This window comes from Bos mutus, chromosome X, assembly GCF_027580195.1.
Source record: "Bos mutus isolate GX-2022 chromosome X, NWIPB_WYAK_1.1, whole genome shotgun sequence".
NCBI classification, from domain to species: domain Eukaryota; kingdom Metazoa; phylum Chordata; class Mammalia; order Artiodactyla; family Bovidae; genus Bos; species Bos mutus.
The window spans coordinates 124,384,051-124,396,069 of NC_091646.1; the positions used below are offsets into that span (position 1 = coordinate 124,384,051).

Consider the following 12,019-nt stretch of genomic DNA (forward strand, 5'->3'; position numbering starts at 1 on the left):
TACAAAGTGATTGAGAATCACTTACTCTTCCTTATAGTTCTCCCACAACTAGCACAAAGACTTGCACCTAAAAAGAAGTACTCAAACGTTCTGATAGTAACTAAAATCTCACTCTAATTGTATACATAGGTCTCTACAGGATTACATGAATAACAGATTGAAGTTATTTAAGCATGGAGAGAAACATAGGACATGTACTAGGCTGTTATTAAGGCTTCCTTGGGAAGGTAAAGATAAGATAATGGTATGTGTGGAGGCATTATAAATCTATTTTGTGTGATATAATTCTATTTATATAAAATTTTGCATAAGTTTGCATAAAGTAATGCAAAAATATTTTGGTGATCCTCCTTTTGTGCATCACAGGGTGGTGAGATTTTAGGTGAACTTTATTTTATTCCTTATATTTTTACGTATGATTTGAATTCTTTACCATAGTATATATTAAATAACCAGAGAAAGTTATTTTCATTTGCGGGAGAATGTACCCTGTCAGTTATTTTTTCTTTTTTAATAATCCCTAAATGCCTGGCTTATCACACAAGTTTTAATAAATTATGTCGTTACTGTGATGGTTACTGGTAGCCATAACAATTACACAGAAATATTATTTCTAGTGCTCAAAGCCATTACAAATTACTTCATCTCCCTGAGTCTTGGTTTTCCCATGTGTAAATTAAGACTATTACCATCTACATTTTGTACTGTAGCCATGAAATTAAATGCAGTTATGAAATTAAATGAGATAGTGCAGGTAGAGCATCTAGCATAGTATCCTGAACAACTAGAAACTCAAAGACTGTTTTCTATCCCATCCCATCTGTCCTAATTAAAACTCCCCAAGATGAATGAGTTTTAGCATTAACACAACAGCAATTATGCTGTAAAATGAACCTATATTCCTACTTTGATTCCTGAGAATTACCTATTCACTTTCAAAGTACAAACTAAAATGTTAAGTTTAAGACACTTTTAAATTAAACTAATAAATATACATATACGTAATGCCCAGACATATAATTACCAAAGAAAGCAGCCACCATCTCCCAACTAGCACTATCAGAAAGCCTATACATTCTAGCTGGAGTCAAAAAATCTTGATGTCACTCCATACTGGATGACTCTGAAGTATAATTATTCATGAATGTATTATTTCCTTTAGGGTTGGTGAGTATTAAAAACAGCCTTAGGTTTTTTGTGAACTAAAATGGCCTTTATGAACTACTAGAAGCTAGAATAGTTTGGGGATTTGTTTTCCTTTTTTTTCACACATTCATCAACTCTCTTAAAAATTAGAACACAGATAGGTAAAAGGAGGGGTAGGAAATCACATATAATGATTAATTTCTCTCTGGTCTACAAAAGTCCCACTTCAAGATAAACATATACACAAATTGAATGGGAAAGACAAGCACTTGCCTAGCACTGAATACTAGGAGAAATCTGTATAGATTTTGATGTAAAGGAATATTGGTTAATTTAATAGAAAGTATCTTTGACTAACTAATTTAAGAAAAACAGAAGTTGTATTGTCCCTCTTAAAATGCCCCCAGCATTATAATGTAATTCACTTATGTCTTTCAGATACAATAGGACAGACATTATAGAAGTTAGAGGACTATACCACGTTCTTTTAGTAAACTCTGGATAGCATCAAATCATAGTTGAATCTTCAGAACACCTCAAAGATACTGTGGAGTTAGAACATATGACTGACATACCAGATGTGCAATACAGCACAGCTGTTAACTTTCCGGAAAATATTAGGACCCTGATCTTCTTTCAAAAATAAAGACATACCTCATTTCCACAGTGGCAGTCTGCAGAAGAAACTGCAGAAAAGCTTAACTTTGCTCTCAATATACTTTGAACTGCCTCAGCACTTTAAAAAAAAAAAAAAAAAAACTCAAATAAGACCCCCAAAGTAGTTCTCCACGTTACATGGGAGAGAAAATTTTAATGAGAAAAAAAATTAGAAGTTTTGTTTTACTTTTGCCAGAACTAAGAGAAGTTGTTTCACTAAATGCACATAAGGAGCAACGTCACGCCATTAAAAAAAAAAAAAAATTCAAATATAAGCCAAAAAAGTACTAGGTTATAGTATCTGACAATGGCATTTCCTTTACCAAAGACCACAATTACATTAAATCTAGCACTTGTATCTAGCAGGCTTTGAACAAGGATAGATAGTAGGGGGCAGGGGTCTTTTACAAAATCATTCGTTTTGCAAATTATATCTTATAACAGACTTAAGAGCTGATAATAAATCAAAAATGCTTTGAAAGTCTTACACTGTTTTAAATCATTTTCTTAGTATGATTAAACAATGCAAAACAATGATTAAAGTGGAATTATTCAACCTAAAACTCCTATTGCTCTTATCTGATTCTGGAGAAAATTCTACAATTTTTTAATTTTTATTTTTATTTTTTTTACATTTTTTTTTAAAAAGACCATTTAAAAGAACTATTTAGCAAGTTAATGGGTCCATAATTCTAAGGGCTCTTCCATTATTTGTTTGGGTGTTTTTTTCTTTTAGCCTTTCCCTTGTGTTTTGTTTTGAAAAAAAGGTAATACACCTTGAGTCTCTAATTAGAGACCACTATCTGAACAGTCAATAAAGGATAACATTTTGACAAGGACAGGAACTAAACAAGTCTGACTAGCAGGAAATTTCCCAGGGCCCTTTTAAATTTAGGCTATTAGTCAGATGTTCTAAAATGGATGGAATTACAGAATCTCAACCTGAGAGAACATAAACAAAATACAGGTGCAAAGCTGAAAAACTAAATGTGTTCCCTCACTAACAGCAAAGTTTGCTACCATATGTACCAAACAGAAGCCCCAAAGGTGGGGATAACGTCCAAATTTAAGCATTCATTATTCACCTGTTCATTCAACCTCCCATTTGACAGATATTAAAATCCAGATTTTTTGAAAGAGTTGTGACCTTAAAAAGAGATAACACTGAATTTTTATAGGTGTAGAAAAGATTCTCAACTATATCTTTACCAAAGTAATCTTTCCTGATGACCGGAGTTTTGGTAATAAATATAATGATAACACCCATAATACAGAGTTGCTGGGTTCCCTCACTTTCTGTGATCTGGCCTCTACATTCCCTCTTCTAAAACTGCTTTCCAAGGCCCCAGTTACCTCTCAAACATCAAACCCTATTTCAGCACTGAGTCATACTTCTCCTTGACACTTTAGGAGCCCTCTGTGATAGATCCATCAACCCAGACACCTCTCCTCTTTGAGCCCCACGTGTTATTTATTCCCTGGTTGTCCTACATCTATTATCCCTCTGTGTCTACTTCCTCTCGCTCTCCTAGCCATTGATCTTCTCTAGTCACTCAGTCTCTTTCTCTACATTCTAGAAACTTTTAGAATCTAGAATCTCATTCTATTTCATGGTTCATGCAAATTTCTATGTGGATAACTCCTATATCAAAGCCTCTTGTCCCAACCTCTCTCCAAAATGTCTACTCTAGCCAAGTGAACATCACTCTGAATGCCTCACAACATCAAATACAACATACTTCTAAAAATCAAATTCTGGGGATACATGGAGGTCCAGTGGTTAGGACTCTCAGCTTCCACTGCAGAGGGCCCAGGTTCCAGCCCTGGTTGGGCAACTAATATCCGGCAAGTCGCATGGCATGGCCAAAAAAAAGCAACAAACAAAATCAAACTCTTTTGCCCTCCAAAATGAGTTTCTCTCCCTCTGCTGCCTACTCTAGACATTACAAACTACCAATCTTTCTGAATTAGAAGTCATCTCACTTTTCACTTTCATGCACTGGAGAAGGAAATGGCAGCCCACTCCAGTGTTCTTGCCTGGAGAATCCCAGGGACGGGGGAGCCTGGTGGGCTGCCGTCTGTGGGGTCGCACAGAGTCAGACATGACTGAAGTGACTTAGCATAGCATTGAGTATCCTATTCCTCTGTCCAATATCTTATCAGTTACCAAGTTCTGTTGATTCTTGAAGCTTAGAAATAAAGTAGTGAAAGAAAAACGATTCAAATCTAGGTGTGTCAGACACCAAAACAAAAGACAGAGCTCCAAACACTGTTCCTGCTTTACAAGGGAGAAGTAAGGAGACAGACACCCTGCACAGAATGGATCCTTGAAGACAGGAAAAAATGAAGATTATGGTCCCTGGGGTCTACTGATGGTGGTGCTGGCAGTGGTAATAATAAATACTAAGAGCTGTCACCTACTGAGCTCCTGCTAAATGCGTGTACCCTACTAGAAACCTACTCTGGTTCACTTTTGTATTCTGTAATATCTATCCACCAGGTCTATCACAGAGTAGGGCCCCCAAAATGTTTGCTAAATTAGTAAATCTGTTGTGCTACATTATGCTTATATCTAAACCATATAGTCCTAGAATACCGTAGTTTTAAAAAAAAATTTTGGTGAGATTTTCTTTTGGCTGTCATTGTTCTCCATTCTCTCCTGCAATGTCTACTCTATAGCTTAGAGTCTAAATCAATGGGCCAAGGATAAAATTCTGTGGGATCTGAGACAGTCCCCCACTCCCACAACTTCCTCCTTTCCAACATCTGATAGACCTTCATTTTTTTTTTACTCTGAATTTGATTTCTAAAATGTTTGAAGTCTCAAAAAGACAGGCCCCAATACAAATGTTGTTATTATAAGTATTTTTCCAAGGAGAACTATGTGTACTATGCTGTACCAGAATTCAGTTTATAAATTCCAACTACATAACAGTTGAACTAAAACACGTGCTTTAAACCAATATTCACAAAAAAGAGAGAAAAGACACAGAACCTACACACAAAATAATTTAGTGGCAAAAATATTTCATTATATCCCCTTGAGCATAATCAAAAGTATAAGAAGTTTCAAGGCTAAAAGCCTTGAACATATGGTTGCTGGTGGTTTTAAAGAAAAGGTTGAAATAGGCGGTCAAAGTTATATACACACATAAGTCACCACAGACTCTTAATGAAATAGCACAGGTAGAATGCTTTTTCCTTTTTAGTCTGCTGCTGCTGCTGCTTCTAAGTCTACCTTGTTGTAAAGATACTGTTTTCAAACTTGAAACACAAATGCAAAAGTTCTTTATTGCTCAGTCAATATGCAAGATAACAGGGAGTCTAAATTAACTGCATAAAACAACACCTTTAAGTTTTTCATTTTGACATGAAAAATTTATTATTTTGATTTCAAGAAGTACTGCACATTTACACCAAAATGCAAAAGCACTTATTGATTTAATTTAAATATATTATAGCTATATATTTTCCATTGACAAAGAGAAGCTGCCTCTTTTAACTAAAAATTTGTTCCTGGTAAGATGATTACCTTGATACAGTTTCAAAAAGTGTATACAGTTGGTCCTCGGTATCCACAGATGCAGAACCCATGGATACAGAGGACTGACTGTACTAATCCATTTTATAAGGTACTTGAGCACCTGTAGGTTTTGATATCTGAGGGGGTCCTGATACCAACACCCCATGGATACAGAGAGACAACTGTAGGATATCCATTGCACAGCTTAAGTTTTGAACTGGACATGATTCATCACTTTAAGATTTCACAAGCACCTACTCGATTTACTCAGTAATCAAATTTCCCATTTTCTGATATATTTATCAAATTAATCAGGAAAACACTTCAATTCTAAGGCTGCAATTACCTTTAAAAATAAAATCCCATCTCTGAATTGTGAATAATCAAAATCAATGTTTTTAGCAGTGAAGATGTATCAAAACAAGTTTCCTGGAGGAGCAGTTTTAATTATGCTTCAGTAAAGTCTGACCCCAACGAATTAGAAATTAGTTATTTTTCTGTGTCAAAGCAAACTCAAGAAGAAAACAACTATTTTTAAGAATTTTTAATTTATCTAAAGAATTAAAGTCTCAAGTTAAATAATTAATCCCCTACAATTTTAAAACAATACATATATGAAATCTATGCATTTAATTAAAAAGTATGTCATGTCAGAAAACAGATAAATGAAAGAGCTGCCAAAATCCCAGTTTATAGTTGTAAATTCCTAAGGTTTTAAAGCACAGCCACAGGCTAATTGCCCAAAGACCTGCTGCCCACAGACATTTGCAGATGACTGAAGTTAATAGCCGGGCATGTCAATTTACTACGGGCAGCTCTCAGTGCGAACATTGTGACAAAAGAATTGGGTCAGGTTACAGCCTGTTGCTATTATCACGTCTAGATTTATGGTTTCTAACACTGGCCCTACAAGAAATAATGGAAATGATGACAGCAACAATCCCTGCTAGACAACAGATTACAGAAAAGCAAGTAATAAACCATAATCTGAAGTGACCAGAAAACTAAACATCCCTGACCATACTTCAAACATGAAGCAGGTGTCAGTAAATGACCTATTTAAATATTTCTACAATCTCTCAAAATCTCAACACAAAAAAATCTCAAGTCTATAATCTAAAACCAAGCAATATATAAATGTATTTAAATTACTGAGTACTATATTTTAATTCTTTTAATAATCAAAGACAGTGTAGTTCATTTGAACAGTTTATCAAATTCTACCAAATTAATAAAAAACAGAGAATAATGATCATTACCTTTCAAAAACCTTTAAAGTATATTGGAAAACATTCCAAATAATACTTCACATCTTTCAAAACAAAAAAAAAAGGCAGTTTCACAGCAAAGGGCACAAGTTTACAACTGTATTCAGGGAGGCAAGAGAACCGAAGAAACATGTGATTCACTCACTGCTTAATTTAAAACTAAAAGAAGTTTGTCAATACATCTGCTTATAAGACTATGTCAAGGCTACAAGGTACCCAAGCAAATAGAGCTGTTTGTCTGGAGTTCAGCACCAGTTAACCCTTATGAGAAACAGAGGTCGAGAAAAATCAAATATGTATTCTAAACACAAAAAGCAAAGAGAATTCCATCACCTTTCCTGAGAAAAGAAAGTGTTCTCAAGATATGCCCTAGAATTGCAATATATCTGTCCCTTCTGAAGTTTACAATGGCACGTTACCATAAAAGGTGGGCACTCTTTCCGCTCTTACAACAATTTGCTCCTATAAACTTAGGAAGAGGCAGAGTCACAGCCATAAACACAGGTCACAAGTAGTAGGTAGTCAAATACTCTCTACCTTCAAATGTTTCCCAGCTCTTTACTCATACAAAGCATATTCTTTTTTTAACTCCTTAGTTAAATAAGAAACTCACTAGTCTATGTCAGATGAATATGAAATTAAACTGAACAGCACCATCATATAAACTGCTTATAGGAGCCTTAAATCTTTCACTGTTAACACAGTAAGATATTCTCATTTCTTTAAAACCTTTCCACCACATGCCTAAAAAATGAAAGCAAGAGAAAAGTTTAGGGATATATGTTTAGTAGAAGTCACTTAGCATAAAAATAACTAGTATTATTATTTCTAAAGTAACCAAGGATTACTTATATTAGACAACATAAAGACAAAATAAGCAAAAATGCCTTCCTCATGAAAACCAAACAGCACATGCATATTTCAAATCTTAATTTTTATTTTAAATTTTATGAAGTTAGCCTACTTTAAGAACCGTCACCTCTGGTATCTTAAAAAATGTTATCACTACAGTAAAGGCATTTCTACTCTTAAGAGTAACCAAAGCCCAAACTAGTTAGAGCCTAGAAAACTTACTTGCCACTAAATCATGCCAAGCTATTTTAATCTAAAATAAACAACAGTGGTTTCTCTCATTTATTTCCCCAAGACAAAAGGATTATAAAGATTAAGAGCCCAAGCTAAGGTAGGGTAAACTTTTTCTTTCAAACTGACCCACATCTGCCGTTTTCAAAACGTCCAGGCTTTTGCTTCCTAAAATCAATAATCACTTCAAATTCTAAGATATGATGGATGTAGTAATTTTCAGACATTAATAATGTTCCTTAAATTCCTAAGGGTATTTGATTTTCTCACTCCAAACTACAAAATACCTGGTAATGCCAGACCAATATTCATACCATAACCTCACAGCTCTACTAGCTGATGGCTAGCAGAGTTCACTTAATTCATATCTTACATATCCTAAAAACCTGGAATATTACTAGGAAGAGACAATTTGACTTCCAGGGAGATGAGCTAAAAGAGAACATGACCTCATATTTCCATTCACACTTGGCATAAACATAAAAAGGAACAGACAGAGTAACCTGGCAAAAAAAAAAAAAAACACAAAAATTGAGGTGACTAATGACTCAAATAGCAAAGGATCCTTTGCACCCTTCAGTGTTCCAGTTTCTAAAGTTCCAACAGTCATTTCTATTAACCAAAACGGGGGGAGGGGGCAGTAAATTTTCAAGTGCAATTTTCCTCCTCCCTCCCTCTCTCCCCACATTCTAAGAGCTCAAGCTAAAATTGGGATTTGGGCCTTCCTTAAATGAAACAAGGGGCTACATCATTCTCATTCAAAAAAATTGGCATTTACTCAGCCTTCACAAGGCACTTTACTATCATCAATTATTTCTCAGTGAGGCAGTGCAGGATTACCCTGACCATTTCACTGATGCGGAAACAGACACCAACAGCAAAGGGAACAGGGGCAGGAAGAGGGGTGATAGGAAGCATCTGGGAGGAACAGGCAGGCAGCTAAAAAGGAACAAACCCTAAAGAAAATGAGAGTCACATCTGGCTTATAGCTGACCATCATAACCCTTGTTATTTTTTAGCTCATAGAGACTTCTGAAATGTTATGAAAAAAAGAAAGGGCTCTAAATTGTCACTTAATATCTAGTTACAGCCTAAACTACTCAGTCATAGAAGTTACTTAACATTAAAAAATACCCACTCTTCAGAACCCATACTGATTTCAATTTATACCAGTAATTCATTTTCTCCCTCAAGCCTAACCAGTATGACATCTGTTTGACCCAAAAAAACAATCTCTCATAAAAATATATAGCTTTGGGCTTCCTTGGCGGCTAAGTGGTAAAGAATCTGCATGCCAATGCAAGAGACACAGGTTCGATCCTGTGTACGGGAAGATTCTACAGGCGGTGGAACAATTAAGCCTATGGCTACAAGTACTGAACCTGTGCTCTAGAGCCCAGGAGCCACAACTACTGAGCCCATGTACCACAGCTACTGAAGCCTGCATGCCTAGAGCCCATGCTCTGCAACAAGAGAAGCCACCACAATGAAAAGCCCATACACCGCAACTACAGAGTAGCCCCTGCTGGCCACAAATAGAGAAAAGCTGGCACAGCAGTGAAGACTCAACACAGCCAAAAATAAATACATAAAATTATTTTAAAATATATATATAGCTGTGTATAATCATAACAAAAGAGGAATAAAGTTAATATCACATAAGTCAGAAATAATTCAAATTAAGACTCAAATTTTGTTTAGAGAATTATGACCAAAACACTGACTCCCTGAATTTGCCACTGAAAGAAAAAGACTACTTGTTCTACATTCATAATGATTTTCTTAACTATAATCTTGAGATTTTCAGTAATAAACTACTAATGGGAAGCCTTAAACACCCTAGAAACCAGCACACACAGCAGTAGGTTGAACTGAACGCCATACTACAGACAGCACAGGTACTTAATAAAGATGTGTTGATTGAACCATAAATCAAAAGGACTGACCAACTGCTGCCTCAAGAGAAAAATCACCTCTTTAAGACTGACTCCAGTTTTTTTGTACATATGACATCATTAACTTTAAAGCATCCTCACACATTAACAATGTAGTTTGCCCACATTAATCTTTTTTCAAAGTATTAATTTCAAAACAAATCAGGTTCTCTGGGGGGAAACAGGTATACATCCTTGGAAGATCATGAGGTTGTGTGATATACATGAAATTTACTCAAAAATGACAGAGCCACTGAAAGTACTGTTGGGCTAAGTTTTTGAAAAAAACCCATCTGACTGTTTTGAAGAATATGGATAAAGACACAGACAAACAAATTCAAGGCATCATGTAAGTACTGATGAACTCTAGTCTCAAAATCCCAAATGGACTCAATTCCAAAAGCTATTTTCACATTCCTGCCATTGAATATACAAAACCACATAGTTAAAGAAAACATTCATCCTTGGAAACACATTTAATGAGTAAGAAAAAGAATGGTAAGAAAGGCAAAACTGTCCTTATTGAACATTTCCAAGCAGTGTTATTGAAAAAAAAATAAATATGCGTCTATAAGTTATAGTTAAAATACAACTGATTGTCATAGGAAGTTGTACTGCATAAATGTTACACATTTTATAATACTCTTTCCCCAAAACAGACATATGAACATCTCGGAAAGAAAACCATCTCCAATAACTTTGTATATCATATACTCATAAGGAAGTATTCACTTTCTCTGCCTCAGTTTCCCCTCCTAACCGCCCCACGCACTCTTAGAGACGTCTGTCCTAAAGTCAACCTACAGGTAAGTTGTAAATGCTAATCTAATTCTTCAAAGTAGAGGCTAGTTCCAAATTGTAATCACACTTTATAATGAATGACAAATGTATTACAACCTTTAAAAAAAAAAATCAATAGTTTTAAACGTAAACTTGTCACTACCTGTGCTGCCCTAACATTTGGGGTGAGGGACGAGGGGAAGGCGGCGCGAATTTACAGCTCAGCCCTCAAAGTTACGTACAACTTCAAGACGCAAAATCTATTCAACTCTCCTACTCGCTCTCCCCCTGGCGATTCACACTAGAATGTAGCACAACCACTATCCAGGTGGAAAAAGCGAGAACGCTATCTCGAAAAAGAACAGTGGTCCTGCGACCCAGTCTTGCCGCGATACCGCAGCGGCCGCCTCGCCGTTCCTGAGAGCAGCAGACCCACTCTTCGGCCCCCCACTCCCACCCGCACCCCACCGCCAGAGCCTGCCGCGCCCTCCCGCCCCCTATCTCCCCCGAGAGCGAGGCACCAGCGCTGCCCTCAACCCATCCGCCCCGAGTCCCGGGCCGCGAGTCTAACGTACACACCTGGCACCGGGGCCCAAGCCCGCGCTCGGCCACAAGCGCATCCTTCCCAACTGACATTTCCTTCAGAAACTCCAAAAGTTCTCTCACAAGTCTCCGGAAAACTCCGGGACCAGTTTCAGCACAGACTACCAAAGTCATCCCTACTCCTCAGCCCCGCCGCCCACCTGCGTTGTCCCGGGACCCCAGCCCGGCCCCACCCACGGGCGGAGGATGCTCTAGAAGGTGCTGTCCGCGCTTCGGGTCAGGGGACCGTTGGAGTGAGGCCTCCGAACGCCGCGGGCGGGATGGGCCGGTGCCGGGCGACCGGGCCCCAAGTGTGAGGGGCGGCGCGAGAGCGATTGAGGGGCGTCGCGGAAAGCGCTACGCGGGGCAGGGGAGTCCCGGCCTTGGGGGCGAGGCCACCGAGGGGTAGGGGACCTTTGGGGTTAAGCCTCGGAGAGTGGCTGACTGGAGTGAGGGACCGATCTGGGGCCGGACCCCGCGGAGCGTTGAGGGGGCGTTCCTCGCGGGGGACGCGCCGCCGGAGACTCCCTACCTTCCGCGGAAAACAGCCAGAGCCCAGAACGCCAAAACTCCTCCTCTCTGGTCTTCACGGAGCCCGGAGTCGCCTCACACCTCGAGTCTCGTCGGCGAAAAGAGCGAAATTCTATCACACAGATCCCGCGAGCCAGCACCGGTCTTCACACCGCCGCCGCCATGTTTGAGAAGCCGCGCGCGAAGCCGCGCATGCCCCGCAACCGCCACCGCGGCCCCGCCCCCTCCCCTCCGTCCGCGTGCCCTGCGGTTGCCGCAGCCGCGCACTTTGACCGTTTGCCGCGTGCGGGGCCCGAGCCGGGGGCTCTGCCGGAAGCTCCTGCGGCCGGTGTCCAACAGTGAGACTCTGCAAACCCGGGCAAGACCTTGGCAGTTTTCCCTCGTCCGTTCCCCGCAACCCCGCCCCAATCTGCCCTCCCGCCAAAAATAAAAATAAAAAAAAGTCGCAGCCCCTGCACCCAAGACCGTGGTGGGCCCCCAACTCGGAGCTCAGGATGTGCATCAAGTTTCATCCA

At 38.8% G+C, this 12,019-nt stretch overlaps 1 protein-coding gene across 1 annotated transcript in view; it reads right to left on the minus strand.

The window, feature by feature from the left end:
• SCML2 (Scm polycomb group protein like 2) overlaps nucleotides 1-11,667 on the minus strand; it is a 121,140-nt gene extending 109,473 nt beyond the window's left edge. The window contains exon 1 of the mRNA XM_070365948.1: nucleotides 11,506-11,667. The gene's annotated coding sequence lies outside the window, so the exon portion shown is untranslated. The remainder of the gene's footprint in view (nucleotides 1-11,505) is intronic.
• Nucleotides 11,668-12,019: the final 352 nt, after the last annotated feature.